The following is a 14942-nucleotide window of genomic DNA, read 5'->3' on the forward strand; positions in this document are numbered from 1 at the left end:
GTCGATTGTGTAGTCCTAATCTGTTTGGTGCCATGACTGGTGCCATGAGATATACTTTGCCTACTTTGCCAGACACGCTTGTGTCAGGATCCCTCTGTGGGGCCTGTCCTCATTTGGCCTTCACTACTATCAAAACAAATTTATGGATGAGTGCACATCACGCTTGTACCCTTATCCCTTAAGTAAAATGAACTCCTCCAACAAGATAACAAAGAATGAAAATGACTTTTGATACTGTAATTTCATTTTGGATATGAGATCATCTTCACAACTCAAATGTTTTCACATCAAATATCATAAATACACATGTATTATCATAGCACTGTACATTTATATCCATCATCTTCATGTTTTATAACATTAGCACTGCATCATTACTTGCAAAATTACTGTAATTTGATGAAATGTCCAACTGCATCCAGAAACTGGATCACTGATCTTCTGCCAGCAGCAAGCTGCTGCTTCAGTCTCTCTATCCTTGCATCTCAGTCTCTGTCAACACGAGCACAAGGTCTCATGGCACCACCCAGTCCAATCTGCCTTCTTGACCGTCTATCTCCTGTCTCGATCTTCTTGAGTTCTTTGACAAACTGGAAGATGTCAGGATGGGCTCTCGAGATTCTCTTCTTCAGGCCGTTGTGGAAACCTTCAAGATGGTTGTTGGAGCATGGACTGGTGTTCTTGTGTTGATTCGACAGGGCTCGAGGGAACGTAGCTTTGAAGTCCACCCATGTGCTGGTGACGTAGTCGTTGAACCTGGTGATCTGCTGCCCATCTGGTCCTTGCTCCATCACTTCAATCCAGGCATCTTGGACTTCAGTTAGGGGTAGAAGCGGCAACGCTGCAGCTCTTCTGATGTGGGTCTGCACTGCTGGGTTGTCGGTGTAGTCTCGGGCAAGGCCTCTGTCCACAACTTGTCTCCACAGAGCCTGGGCGTAGTTGAAAAAACATCCCCTGACGGAACTTGCTGGGAAGATATCGCTGATGGCACTGATGACAGCTGCTTCGTAGTCTGTCTATGATGTCTGGAGAGAGGTCTACACCAGTCCTTGTGCCAACAACATCCTTCAGCAAGGTGGACAGTCGGACATAGGTCTGCTTGGTCTTGTTTGGGAGTAGGGAAAAGGCGACTGGGAACATCTTGCCATCAACAAGGCTGTGGATAGTGTACACCTGCAGCCACAAGCTAGGGCACACGAAGAATGTCCCATCCATGAAAATAGTGTCCTGCTCACTAAGGATCTCCAACATCTCAGTTGTCGCAAACACTAACAGTCTATCATCAGCACCATCATCCATGCACAGGAAGTCTCTTCCATCTTCAGTCTTGGTCCAGGGTTCTTGAAGGTCGACAGCGGCTCAGGAGTTTTGGAGAGGTGGGATGGACTTGGAGCGGTGTCGGTAGAGAGCAGCCTGGACACTGGCAAAGGACGGCATCGTGGCAGCAACATCTTCATCAGCTCGGTCGAGTTCGGCGTTGTAGATCCGCTGAACAGGGATGATGTCTGTCTTCACTTGCACCTATATTCTGGCGACGATGCGGAAAAGTTCTACATTCTCGGTAGGAGGATGACTGTGAGGCTTGGTTGATGTAATGTGGTCGCCAATGGTGCTGCATTTGCCATTGCAGCCAATGGTGATACACTTCCAGTGAACAGCAAGTTGCTGCTTGACATTCAGCCTGTACCGGTACCAGCATGTAGTACTTGCTGACCACCTCTCTCTGAAGTGACGAACTCAAATCTTTGAAGATGTGCCATTTTCAGACTGAGGCACAAACCTTAAAACTAACATATATGCCTATTCCTAAATTGGAGATGAGGTGATCCTGTTAACAATGTGAAAGCTATTTCGTTGATCAAAGTAAGAGAAACAATAGCACTTACTAAGGTATATATATATATACACTTACAGAAATTTGTAGACCTGTTAAATGATCAAAGTGGATTATAACAGTAATCCTGTATAAACAGTCAAAACAAACTCAAGGATCAGATACCACTATGAAAACATCGGATTAGTTAAAAGGCCCATGTACTCAGGTCATTAATTTATATTAATGAATGAAATCATTAATGGGTTAATGGACATTACCATTCTACACAACAGGGATGTGGAAGTAACCATTTGTATTTAGTGAAGGCCATATGAGGTGTAGGCGATATAAGGTGTAGGCCAGATGAGGGCAAGCCCCCTGTGGAGGCGAAGATAGACTGGATTTACTTTCAACCGGCCGACACGCATGGTAAGAATGAGGAGGGTTAACCACTCAGTTGTACTACTTAGACCTGACCAGTATTGACCCTAGTGTGTCAAAATGTATTCATTTCACTCATTGATAGAAAACGCGATTTCTCTCATCATTCCCACTCATTATGTAACATTAGCAGTTTTTCAAAAGCATATACTGTCAAACAGGTAGGACTATCTGTTTTGTGGAGGAATCATTTAACCCTTCATATGGTATCGTTTCAAAAACATCCATATCTGTGCATTCCTATTCAGTATATTCCAACAAGTACAACACTACAATAGCATGTCTGTCTCACACGGATGAACCAATCTTGAATCAATCAATCACGTGGCAAGTCAATATCACGCACGTGTGGGCATGGATGTGGGTCAAATCATTATAGCGCACGAGTCGCTTCGTTGGTTACAAGACGTAAATTAATTTCAGCAGATAGCTGCAGCTTAACAACGATCTTCTAATGATTGGTTTTGGTTGGTTGTTTTTTTGTTTACCGCCGCACTCAGCAATATTCCGGCTACATGACGGCGGTCTGTAAATAATCGAGTCTAGACCAGACAATCCAATGATTAATATCACGAGCATCAATCCATTCAGATAGATGACATGCATCAACCAAGTCAGCGAGCCCGACCACCCGATCCCGTTGGTCGCCTCCTACGGCAAACATGGTCGCCTTTTACGGCAAGCATGGGTTGCTAAAGACCTTTCTTCTAATGAACAAATCCGCGTTACCTGTCCAGGGAATATCAGGGCGAATAAGGGGCAGGCCATTTTTCACGTGTGGGTGGGTCAGAGGTTTTTGCTGCACTACTGTCATATTTTGCATGTCATATTTTGGGTGACGCACACCATGTCCTTGTGCAGTTTATTCATGACCCTTCCTGAAAAAAATAACAAAATGCAAAAGCACTTTATTTTTTATTAAAAAATGTCCATGTTACCATGGTTCTCCTTAATTATGTGTATGTGTTTTATAACCCTCCTCTAGAGACATCCATATTTTTGGTGACCCACCCCTCACCTCAACCCTGATCCTCATCGTAGGGGTCGCTCAACATCGTCGACATTAATCCTTATTTGCATAAGAAGTAGTGAACAGAAATGATTTAAAGAAGGTATAAATATTTAACTGCTTGTGTAACTCAGCTACACGTAACATATTTCATGAGTTTAGCCCCTCTCTTAATGTAAAGTAGAATAACTGTACTGTGGATCCTTCACGCACACAGCTGCGTTGACATTGTTTAACGCGGTACTCACGAATATTCCAGTAAATACTTGATTCTAGATCAGACAGTCCAGTGATTGGTATTATGAGCAACAGTCCATGTGGGGATCGACGACACGCTGTCGACCAAGCCACCTAGCCTGACCACTCCATTTAGTCCCCTCTTACAACAAGCATAATGTGCTGGAGACAAATTGTAACCCGGATTAACGTTACAACCGCCCATTAATATTAACTCTGAGTTCACAGTTCTTAGCAATATTCCATATCACGACAGGGGAACACCAGAATCAGTACCAATATCATTACCAATTGGCAATCTGGACTGTGAAGATATGCCGGGTAGAATAGGTCTTCAGCAGCACATGCTTGCCATAAAAGGGATCTCATGGGATCGGGTGGTCAGGCTCACTGACTTGGTTGATGCATGTCATCGTATCCCAATTGCTTCGATCGATGCTCATCATGTCAAACACTGGATTGTCTGGTCCAGACTCGATTATGTGCAGACCGCCGTCATATAGCTGGAATATTGCTGGAGTGCCGCAACACATTGTCAATCACTTTTCATGACAGCAAGTTTACGACATTTAGAAACGACAAACGGCCGGTACTCTGATGCACGACAATAAACCAATAATGAACAATCCAGCTGCTGATAGACAGAGCACCGACTTGAGGCTACATTCAAATATGTCTCCTGCAGTATTAGACTAATATGCCATGCGTCTGTGTTAATTTACAATGCACCTGCGGTATTCTACGTATGATACTATTGGTATATCCGAATGTTTCGTTGTTATTTGTTCCAGATACTTCCAAGCGATTACTACCAATATGTCTTGTTCTGTAAACGCCTGCTTTGAGACTGTGTCCGGATTCTTCCAGAGGATTTTCAAAAAGATTGGTCCTTTTATCGGAACGTATCTTGTGGCTCTCATTATCGGATCTGTCATTGTGGCGAGTCACAGAAACACTGTACATGCCCATTAACAGCAGAGCATCACATGACAGAGTTCAGTACCAGGCCACGTTCCCAGACGCCACAGGAAGCAACTACCGCGGATATGCACTGTCAGATCTCGGCATGTATGGCCGATTGTTAATAAGCAGCACGGCAGGTGGAAACGTGTTCACTAATGCTACTTTTGAAGAAATACGAACCCAAATAAATGAAATCAAAAGTATTAAGGCAATCTATGACAATGTAGTGTTTACTTACAGCGAATATCTGTGCTCGGCAGGACGGTAGTTGCCATGTTTCAGGAGAGTTTCTCACAACAGATGCTGTATATAAAGCTTATCTGTCTGGTGGAATCACCTACCCAAACTGGAATAACATAGAAATATCAGCATTTCTTGGACAGGTTCATTCGACAGGTGGAAAACTGGTGTCTTCAAAGTACCTGAGTATTACGTTTAATTTACGAATGGACTCAGCGGTTAACAAAGCAAAAGCAAGCGTGTGGGAAGAAGCGTTCCTGAAGAGAGTAGCAAGTTTAAACACAACATCTACAAGGATAAACTATGCTGCCTCCCATTTGCTGGACACAGAGCTGAACAAAAACACAAACGGAGACATTGTGTTCTTCTCTATAACGTTCAAGCTGATGATCACGTATGCCACTGTCGTCGCCGGCGGCGATGTGGTGTCATCGAGGACGTGGGCATCATGGGCTGGCGATCTTGCTGCTGGATTTGGCATATTGTCTTCATTTGGACTTGTCAGCCTTTGTGGTGTCAAGTTCGTCAACATCGTTGGTGTGACACCATTCTTAGTCATAGGTATGTTTTGGACTACACCAAAACGGGCATAATATGCAAACCCCTTAAGTGACATAGCACAAGATGGTTTAATAATCCTTAATATCATTATCAAGCAGAATTTGCAACAGACTGTCCTTGGATATGGAGATATTTGTTCTTCGTCAGTTAACATATATATCTCACCGACTGGCAAGACAGTTGATGTCTTCACGAGTCATGCACGAAAATGTTAGCTGATTAATAGAATCATTCAATCAAAGTGAAATTAGTTCCGATATGAATTGTTATTTTATTCGAGCGAAATAAATATTTTAATATATTGGATTTATTTTAATACACTTAAACTCCCATTGTTCATACACAGGTCATTACTCAAATCCTCTTGTTGATGAAGGTATCAGTGTGGATGACATGTTCCTGTTGATGTCCAGCTGGGTGGAGACCTACCCTCACCGAGACAAGTCCGTCGCGGAGAAGGATGGGAATGACCTTTGCCTCAGCGGGTATCGGTATCACCATCACGTCTCTCACTGATCTCCTGGCCTTCTTAACTGGCGTGTCCTCTGTGTTTCTCAGTGTGAGGAACTTCTGTGTTACACCTACCTGGCTTCAATTAAGATGTCAATTACCATCAATTCAAATTTTCAGAATGACATCATTCCCTGCTTTTGTCTCAATGTTGTCCGGTAAATCAGTACTTTATATAATCAGTACTATTGTTATCTCTATAGGGGGCATGGGTGGCCCAGTCATCTAAAGCCCCGAGATTCGCTGTGCAGAGTTGCATCCGTTGGGCACACCAAAATTTGTGGGTTCGAATCCCGGTTCTTTTGCTGGCCAGTTGCACATAAAAAAAACTTTTACCGCCTCCCTGGTCTTGTGGATAGAGCCTCCGCTTGGACATAAGAATGGCGCTGGGAAATAAGGGGATACAAAAATGGCTGTGTAAGTGAAACAGTCTTTAAGCTAACGTAAAACCCCATTTCACCTCACCAACTGGTCTATTTCGTGTTCCTTTAATAACTCATATAGCGTGTATATTCATTGTACCTATATTCTTCTCATTCACAGGAGTGGCCGTCATCTTCTGCTACCTGTACCAGTGCCTCCTCTTCTCCCCCTGCCTCGCCATCCATGGCCGTCGGGTTGACAGTAACAAACACTGCATGACCTGCCTCAAAACCAAATCCCGAGACGAACGCAGGAAAGATGGTGCCTTCACCTGCAGTGAGTGTACTGCTGTGGAGCCTCACCACCAACAGAGAGGGGTCAGGAGAAACGATTCTTTGAGACACCGCCCCGGAAGTACTTTCACGAATGTTGCTGAATATGTGGGGGAAAATAGTTGTTATTTTTTTATATATTGTTTACCTAGGTGTTTCCATTTGGGGAACAATCAACTTTAAGGAAGGGTTGATTCTGAAGAATCTTGTTTTCTCAACCTCTTTACTTTTACTCATACAGTGAAACGTATGACACATACTTCTCAGGTGCATTCCCAATCCCATTTGTCTTTGGGTCGACAACGGACTACACCAATGCACAAACTTTAATAACATTGATTCGCTAATGCAGAATGCAAAGTCCGACAGTAGTGACTCCCTCATCTGCTGGTTACACAGCTACAGGAACGATTCAAGTTACGATGGCAGCAGCTCGCCAGCCTTTGTGTCGGGACTGAAAACATTCCTTGCAGCTTACTCTAGGTGCTACCTTTTCTCAACTAAAATCAAGGACTCCAATGTCCAAGCTGATGTTATGGTTCGAATGAGAGCTCTGGCTGACAACTCACCTCTCTCTGTCTACACCTTCCACCCAGCCTATATTTTCTTTGAGCAGTATGTTGCTATCCTACCCAGTACACTACAAACTGTGGGCGTGGCACTAGTCGTCATGACTGTGGTCACCTGCATCTTCCTTCCTCATCCTCTTCTGGATTTCCTTGTCGTCCTGAACATCGTTTCTATCCTCGTTGGTATCTTCGGGTTCCTTTATACAGTGACAATGATCCATCTCATCATGTCTGTCGGCTTCTCGGTGGACTTCAGTGTGCACGTGTGCTCTGCCTATATGATTGGAGAAGGAAGAAACAGGAAAGCAAAAACTGAATCTGCCATTGTCCATGCAGCTGGTCCAATTTTGAATGGTGGAATGTCATCCTTTCTGGGCATTCTTGTGCTGGTGTTCTCAAAGTCCTACATCTTCAACTCCTTCTTTAAGATCAAGTTTACATAGATCCTGTCGGCATGCTCCATGCTGTGTTCCTTTCCCCTGTGATACTCTCCATCCATGGGCCAGTGACGTCGTGATTCCAGGTTAGAAGTGGTCTTCTAAATCAGCAACACCATGAAGAGGTTTAGAATGAAACTGCCCTCTACTGTGAGTGTACGATATCTATAACAAACAAGTCAATTTGAGGGAGGTTGACGTCATTTATCTGACCCAGTATGATCTATCAAGATAGTTATTAACGTCTTTCTGTGTTCCTATAATCCTATAAAGTAGCAAAAATAAATAACCTTGGTGAATATGCTTTGAAAAGTTATGGGTTCTTCGAAATGCATTTGAAGTGATAAAGGTATGATAGACAAACTGCCAAATATAAAACAAGAATTATTTACATAAACAATTCTTGAAAGACAGCTGCGATGGTGCTTTACATAATATTGCATGTATTTGTCCTAGTGTGTACCAAAAATGTATCCAACACCATACAGAGTAACGTGTACGTCGCAAAACAATAGTCAACAAAAAATAAATTAAGAATTATATACACAAAAAAATAAAATATTTTAGTACATGTATTTTCGACAATGATATACATATGTATAAACAAATTTTGTTGTTATATGAAATCAAACAGTTCAATATATATTTACAGACTGGTTGCCTACTTGGCCTGTGATTATTTGACATAATACTATACTCATAACTATATGGAGGAGATAACCATGGACATTTGTAGCTGTATGTCTCCATTGTCGGCGACCTCTGATTGGGGGAGCCAGATTGGGGGAGGTCAGAGGTCAGCTCTTGAGGGTAGTGTGTCAACCACAGAATTAACCCCAAATGAAGCAAACGGTGTGAACATTCTCCAGTTTCTCGCAGATGAACAGACAAACATTACATCATTATTACATGATTTTCTGTTAAAAAAGAAAGGTATGAAATGGTTTCTCACATTGAAACTCAAATTGATAAAATACAATGAAAACAATGAAAGCATTTTAGCAGAGCCCATTGTCAGAACCATCAACTTTTGGGCCACACAATTTTCTGAAATTGAGTAACATTTAGCAGAGGCTTATCAGAAATTATATACATCCACACAGGAATTTCAGGCAGAAGGGAGTGGGTGGTTACTAGACCATATTGTTCATGTTGAAGTGAACACAGCTGAATATGCACCCTTGGCAGCAAGTTCCTACATCCCTCTGCCTGAGTATCTGGCCAACAAGAAAGCCATTTTAAATATCCAAAATGATGATAAAAAATGGTTCATGTGGTCCATACTTGCTGCCTTACATCCAGTAGATAGAAAAAATCATCCAGAATGAGTTAAGAAATATAATGAGTATGAACATTAACTTGACTTGAAAGGCATTGATATACCTGTACCAATCTCCAAAATTTCAAAATTTGAAAATGGAAATAAAATTTCTGTCAATGTATACTAGCCACATTAAGAAACTGTGCACGGAGTAAATATAGATATAAGGGCACACCGTCCATATATGAAATATGGGTTTTTCAGATTAAAAACGATGTTTTATTGGTCTGTTTTCAGTCGTACAATTGGGTATCTCATACCTCTAGTCGCACGTTAAAAGGAAGCCAGAAGCTGGAATGTAAACAATAAACTTGTTTCCGTCCGGTTGCGCACGCACCTCCCTATGACATGCCACAAATCTCGAAGAATAAGCCATCAAGCAGGACTGGACTGGATTACTTCCCAGTGGGGATGGCTGGGTGGGAACGTACGAGCGAAAACAGACCAATAAAACATCGTTTTTAATCTGAAAAACCCATGTTTTAGTCTGTTTTCAGTCGTACAATTGGGTAGAATTCGACGGAACACAGGAAGGAGGGTCGGGAAAGTAATCAGGAAGTGACCTCTTTCAGAGCAACTCGCAGTATACAAGGTAACTAAAACAGCATGTTTAATGCTCATCGACACACAACTAATTATCGATGCGACAGGACAACTGCACGCGTCAGTTGAACTGCGATCGAAGTGGTTGACGTATAGTTTAGTTACAGAGCAACTCGCAGTATACAAGGTAACTAAAACAGCATGTTTAATGCTCATCGACACACAACTAATTATCGATGCGACAGGACAACTGCACACGTCAGTTGAACTGCGATCGAAGTGGTCGACGTATAGTTTAGTTACAGAGCAACTCGCAGTATACAAGGTAACTAAAACAGCATGTTTAATGCTCTTTGACCAACAAGTAAGGATTGATGCGACAAGACAACTGCACACGTCAGTTGAATTGCGATCGAAGTGTGGTCGACTTATAATGTAGTTACAGAACGACTCGTCGTATCCGAGGTAACGAAGACATGGTTAATGCTCTTCGACACACAACTAATTATCGATGCGACAACACAACTGCACACGTCAGCTGAATTGCGATTGAAGTGTGGTCGACTTATAATGTAGTTACAAAACGACTCGTCGTATCCGAGGTACACAAAGACATGGTTAATGCTCTTCGACACACAACTAATTATCGATGCGACAAGACAACTGCACACGTCAGCTGAATTGCGATCGAAGTGTGGTCGGCGCATAATTCAGTTACAGAGCAACTCGCAGTATAGAAGGTAACTAAAAAATACGAGCAGTACTATAAAGTATGGGAAGACGATGCATACACCGAATAACCATAATAAAACAGCAGAAGTACTGCATGCAACAAAAACCATAAGAATGCGTACATTCACAAACAGTTTTTATTGTAACCTGTTATCTGTTATCTTCGTGCAGATGAGAGGTGGGAGGTGCGAGTCCTTGCGCCTCGTAAGCTCTGAGAATGACCGCTCTCAACCAAAAGGAGAGAGTATTACGTGTAATCTCTTTCTTTGCATTGGATGAGAGCGGTATGAACAGCCGTCGAAAATGTTGTCATCGCCATTCAGATTGCTGCAGGTAAATACGAAGCACACGAACTTGGCTTTTCTGAGACAACGTCGAATGCGACCTGATCGAGAGGCTTGTAAGTCTAACTAGACAGATAGCGCAGAACGATATCAAGGTCTCAGGCCGGCAGTCGGTTAATGTGACTCATCTTCAACCATGAAGGCACGTAGAATTTTCTGCAATTCCGGTATTTTTACTGAGCCTGTCGCCCGTAGGAGACGGCTCGTCTAGGTAGAAGGCGACCCTGATCGCCTGCCGATGGAGCCATTCTACGATCGTCTTCATGATCCGTGTGATAAAGTCTTCCCCCGGTGGCTCGTCTAAAGGTAGTAGACTCCGACGACGGTGACTGCGGGGGAAGGGACCTCACTACCTCCCCGGCTGGCTCGCTGTCGACAGCATAGCAAGCGGTTGTAGCTGGTGACGAACAGCAGTGTCCATGGATCCCCAATGCCTGTCTACTACAAGAATCTTGGCGGGCGCTGGTTTCTTGAAGAGTAGCCCCCAATCAAAGTCCCTACTCATGGGTGACGAAAACGGCATGCCATAGATCGGGTAACGCGATCGAACAGGTGGTTTGCTGAAACTCTGCCCCGGCAGAGCAGACGCAAGTTCTGGTCCATATCGTGAGCCATGGCTCTGAAGACATTGGGAGGAGAAGACTGAAGAGACTGCGGCGTATCTCAAACCTTAAAGCCAGCACACGTTGGTTTGTCATCATCTTTTGATAACTCAGGTAGAAAAGTGAGATAGCCAAGCCATAGCCAGGCTGTCGTCACAACACATCGTCGACGTCGATTGTGTAGATGTAGATGAAGGTACTGGTGTACTGGTCGAAGGTCCATGGACCTCCGACGTAGTCGAATCCTTCTTGGTCGACGCCGTCGTGATCAAAGCCGGGTCGATATGAAAGTGAGACGAGGGTGTCGATCGGTCATTATCTCTACGACGCTGTCGTCACAATCCATCTTCGACGTCGATTGTGTAGGCGAAGATGAAGGAACCGGTATACAGGTCGATGGTCCATGGACCTCCGACGTAGTCGCACCCTTCTCGGTAGACGCCGTCAAGGCGAGTTCCGCCGCCGTGATCTGGCCAATCAAAGCCGGGTCGATATGAAAGTGAGGCGAGGGTGACGATCGATCATTATCTCTACGACGCTGATCTCCCAAAAGCTCTCTTTGAGAGCGTCGCACGTCCCCATGGGGACGAGGGCTAAGACCTTTAACTGTAGAAGTACTACGATCCCCATCGTAGTTATCGTCCGAATCGAACTCCCGACGACCTCGAAGGCGACGAACGTCCTCGTGTTGTTTACTGTCTCTCGACATGTCGTCCCGGGGCGGGAACGACTTGTAGAGTGGGATCTGTGTTCACTGTCGACCTGCACGACGTCCCTATCGTCGTTGGTAGGACGAGAGATGGACCGACTGGAGACCATAGTCCCCTCATGGTCCTCGTCACGAGCCGGTCCTGTCGTAACGGGGGTGACTGAGTGACGCTCACAATCAACCGATTGACGAAGATCAGTCGTGCGGGTATTATCATCAGCAGGCGAACGGTCACGTGTCTTGTCGAAAACATAAGTTGACTGGAGCGGGTCTTTATTAACTGATTTCTTGGGTGTGGCCGACGCGCCATCCCCAGGGCCAGATGTAGAGGCTGCAGAGTCCAGGGATCCACCCGATGACCTACTCAGCTTGTAGCGCTTGTCAGTAGCCCGCTTCGCCAACGCACGAACATACCAATTAAATTATATTAAAGTGATCACATTCTTTACAACTTTGATCCCACGAACACGTTGAAAATCCGTCCTTAATTATGCAGGAAGGACAATACTTGTGAGGATCTAGAAAAGCCCGACATGTTGCCACGTGTATAATCAAGTCAAACCGTGAAAAACATGTTGAACACAAACAATGGATTACCAAGGATTACATTCCAGGAGTCTACAGGTAAGACACATTATCATTATTACTGTATTAGAACAACAACTGTAGACACACGATAAGTACTAGTAGAATACAAACTAGCAGTCTATCGCGAAAGTCCTTCTCGAGCGACCAGCTCAGAGGCGCGCTGAGAGATTTGTGACATGTCATAGGGAGGTGCGTGCGCAACTGGACGGAAACAAGTTTATTGTTTACATTCCAGCTTCTGGCTTCCTTTTAACGTGCGAGATATGAGATACCCATTTGTACGACTGAAAACAGACTAAAACAAAGATATTTGCCCACAGCATATATTCATTTGCTTAATTGCATCAGTGTGGTTTATCAGAACATGTACAATGCTTTCTTATGCTTGGTGAGGCAGACTGAAATTGAACATTGGGATAACGTCAGCAGGGATAAAAGAGGTCATACCAAAGAACTTTATTTACCAGTGGAAAAGTCAGACATTCCTATCAACCACTACAAGGCCCGGCCGGATCTCAAGGTTGACCAGATCAACACCTCAATGGAACATCTCAACGCCAAACAAGGAGTCCCTTTCGTCATGGTGCACAAGAAGGGGGGACAGGACATCGAGTACGACATCACAAACTACACAGACTTGTACCACTTCTTCCAGAATAGTGGTGTACCGACCTCAAACCACTTCGTCGCCAATACCGCCGCCCTCCTTGCCAGGAGTCTACTACAAGGATACCGCCGCTAGACTTCTAGCCACACACGCTCGCCAGCCGACGCCTTGCCTTCCCACGCTTGCCCCCCCACCCCCAGGCCAAACTTTTCCATATCATTGAATATTCTTTTATCACCCACTCCCACCCAGCCAATCCCCAACCCCCTTAACTTTATTAGAATAGGCTGTAAACTTATATTTTTTGGGGGGGTGCACTTCTTTATTTATTCATTACGCTTTTTTACCCTAATAGTATAAGTGCTTCCCCGTGTGCGAGATAGGCTTAAGTTGGAAAGCGCACGTTAAATCTCCGAGGTACCTATCTACCAGAACTTTATTTGCTGTTCTGGTCATACATTAATATATGTAAGTTACGTACATGGGGAGGCTAGATTATTTACAGCTTACAGCAATATAGTGCAAATATTGTGTTCAATAAAAGAAAACGTTGATTGATCTATAACACACTTTTTGTACTATTAAACAAACTGTGGACTTTTAAGACATTTTCGCTTATTGTAATAATATCTAGCTAACAAATCATGTCTATCTCTGAAATCCACAAGCATAGTTGCTGTCAAACCTAAAAAACATATTCAGGGAGGTCAGTTTTGACTTGCCAAGCACCTTAAGGTGAGTTTATTTTTAAACTGTCAAAACCGATTGTCCCTTCAATACTAGTATATGGCTGGAAGCTGTCTCTCGGACTGTTATGAGTTATGATGTATTTTATTATATTACTGGGGAATGTTCAAATTAGTTACTGTCATTTAATCCAACGTTATAACTGTCAACTGTCTCAACAGGACCATAGGTTTGGTTATATATCTCCTCCCTGTCTCTATGTCTTAAGTTGTTAATCGGTAACTGCGATCCAAATGTATCAACTTATTCATCTATTGTTGCAAACTTGACTGATTTAAACATATCTAATTGATCATGAACTACTCAGTCAGTCAAGCACCTGTATCAGAAATGTTAAACCAGCCATGTTTCATGTAGTCCCAATATCACTGAAAAATGCGATGTAACATGACATATAAATTTACTCACAGACAATATATTTTTCGTGAGAGTGAAGCACAATTTTATTAAAGTTTTAGTAACAATTTCATAAACTATAATAATATTATTATTAAAATTCATCATCACTTGCCAAGTTTATGAAAATGTCCCCATTTGGGAGATGTCACATATAAACAAGGATTCGAACAAAGTTTGTTTGCCTTTGACACTGAGGTTTATCCCCACTTTGCCAGCAAACTGCAGAAGATTAAAACGCTCACAGTAGTTAGTGAGTAAACTCACGACCTGTCATGACCTGGTTGCGTGACTTCCTCCAATCAACGTGAAAGGATTACCCACAGAGAAAGAAAGGATTAAAGTCACCCATAAATCTTATCCTAACGTAGTACTCCAACTTCTAAATGCCTCTCAAAGAAGGATTAAAATCCTAAAGATATCCTATCTATGTGGTATAGGTACTCACAACCTCTAATAATAAACTGTTACGTTTGGTATCCCCAGCAATACTCACTATGGTCATTGGGCAAATGTAAAAATCACAAACCCTAACGAGATTCTGTCTATATGGTCACATCCGGTGATTGTGAAGATCTCAAATTCTATCAACAGTCAGACAGCATGGATGTTCATATTCATTTACAACATCCTCTTATAATTAGTATAAAAGTGTCCCACACAAAACCTTCTTTTATTTATTCTTTCAAAATACAAAACAGAAAGTGGGGTGTGGGGAAAAGGGACATATTCCTACGTGAAATAATGAGACATTAGTAGTGGTGACGGCTATATCATAATTGTACTGTCTAAAGCATAAATTTGGCGAACGAAAAACGTTATATTTGCAATCAAGTGGAATGACTCGTGTGGGCAAATGAATGTGTTCGCAAACC

At 43.1% G+C, this 14942-nt stretch overlaps 1 pseudogene; it reads left to right on the forward strand.

Annotated features, from left to right (window-relative positions):
• The first annotated feature begins 4319 nt into the window (after positions 1–4319).
• LOC139475241 (patched domain-containing protein 3-like) lies at positions 4320–7558 on the forward strand (annotated as a pseudogene).
• The last annotated feature ends 7384 nt before the right edge of the window (positions 7559–14942 follow it).

The sequence above is a fragment of the Haliotis cracherodii genome, unplaced genomic scaffold (assembly GCF_022045235.1).
Source record: "Haliotis cracherodii isolate W230 unplaced genomic scaffold, xgHalCrac1.p SCAF_3, whole genome shotgun sequence".
In the NCBI taxonomy this organism is placed as follows: Eukaryota; Metazoa; Mollusca; class Gastropoda; order Lepetellida; family Haliotidae; genus Haliotis; species Haliotis cracherodii.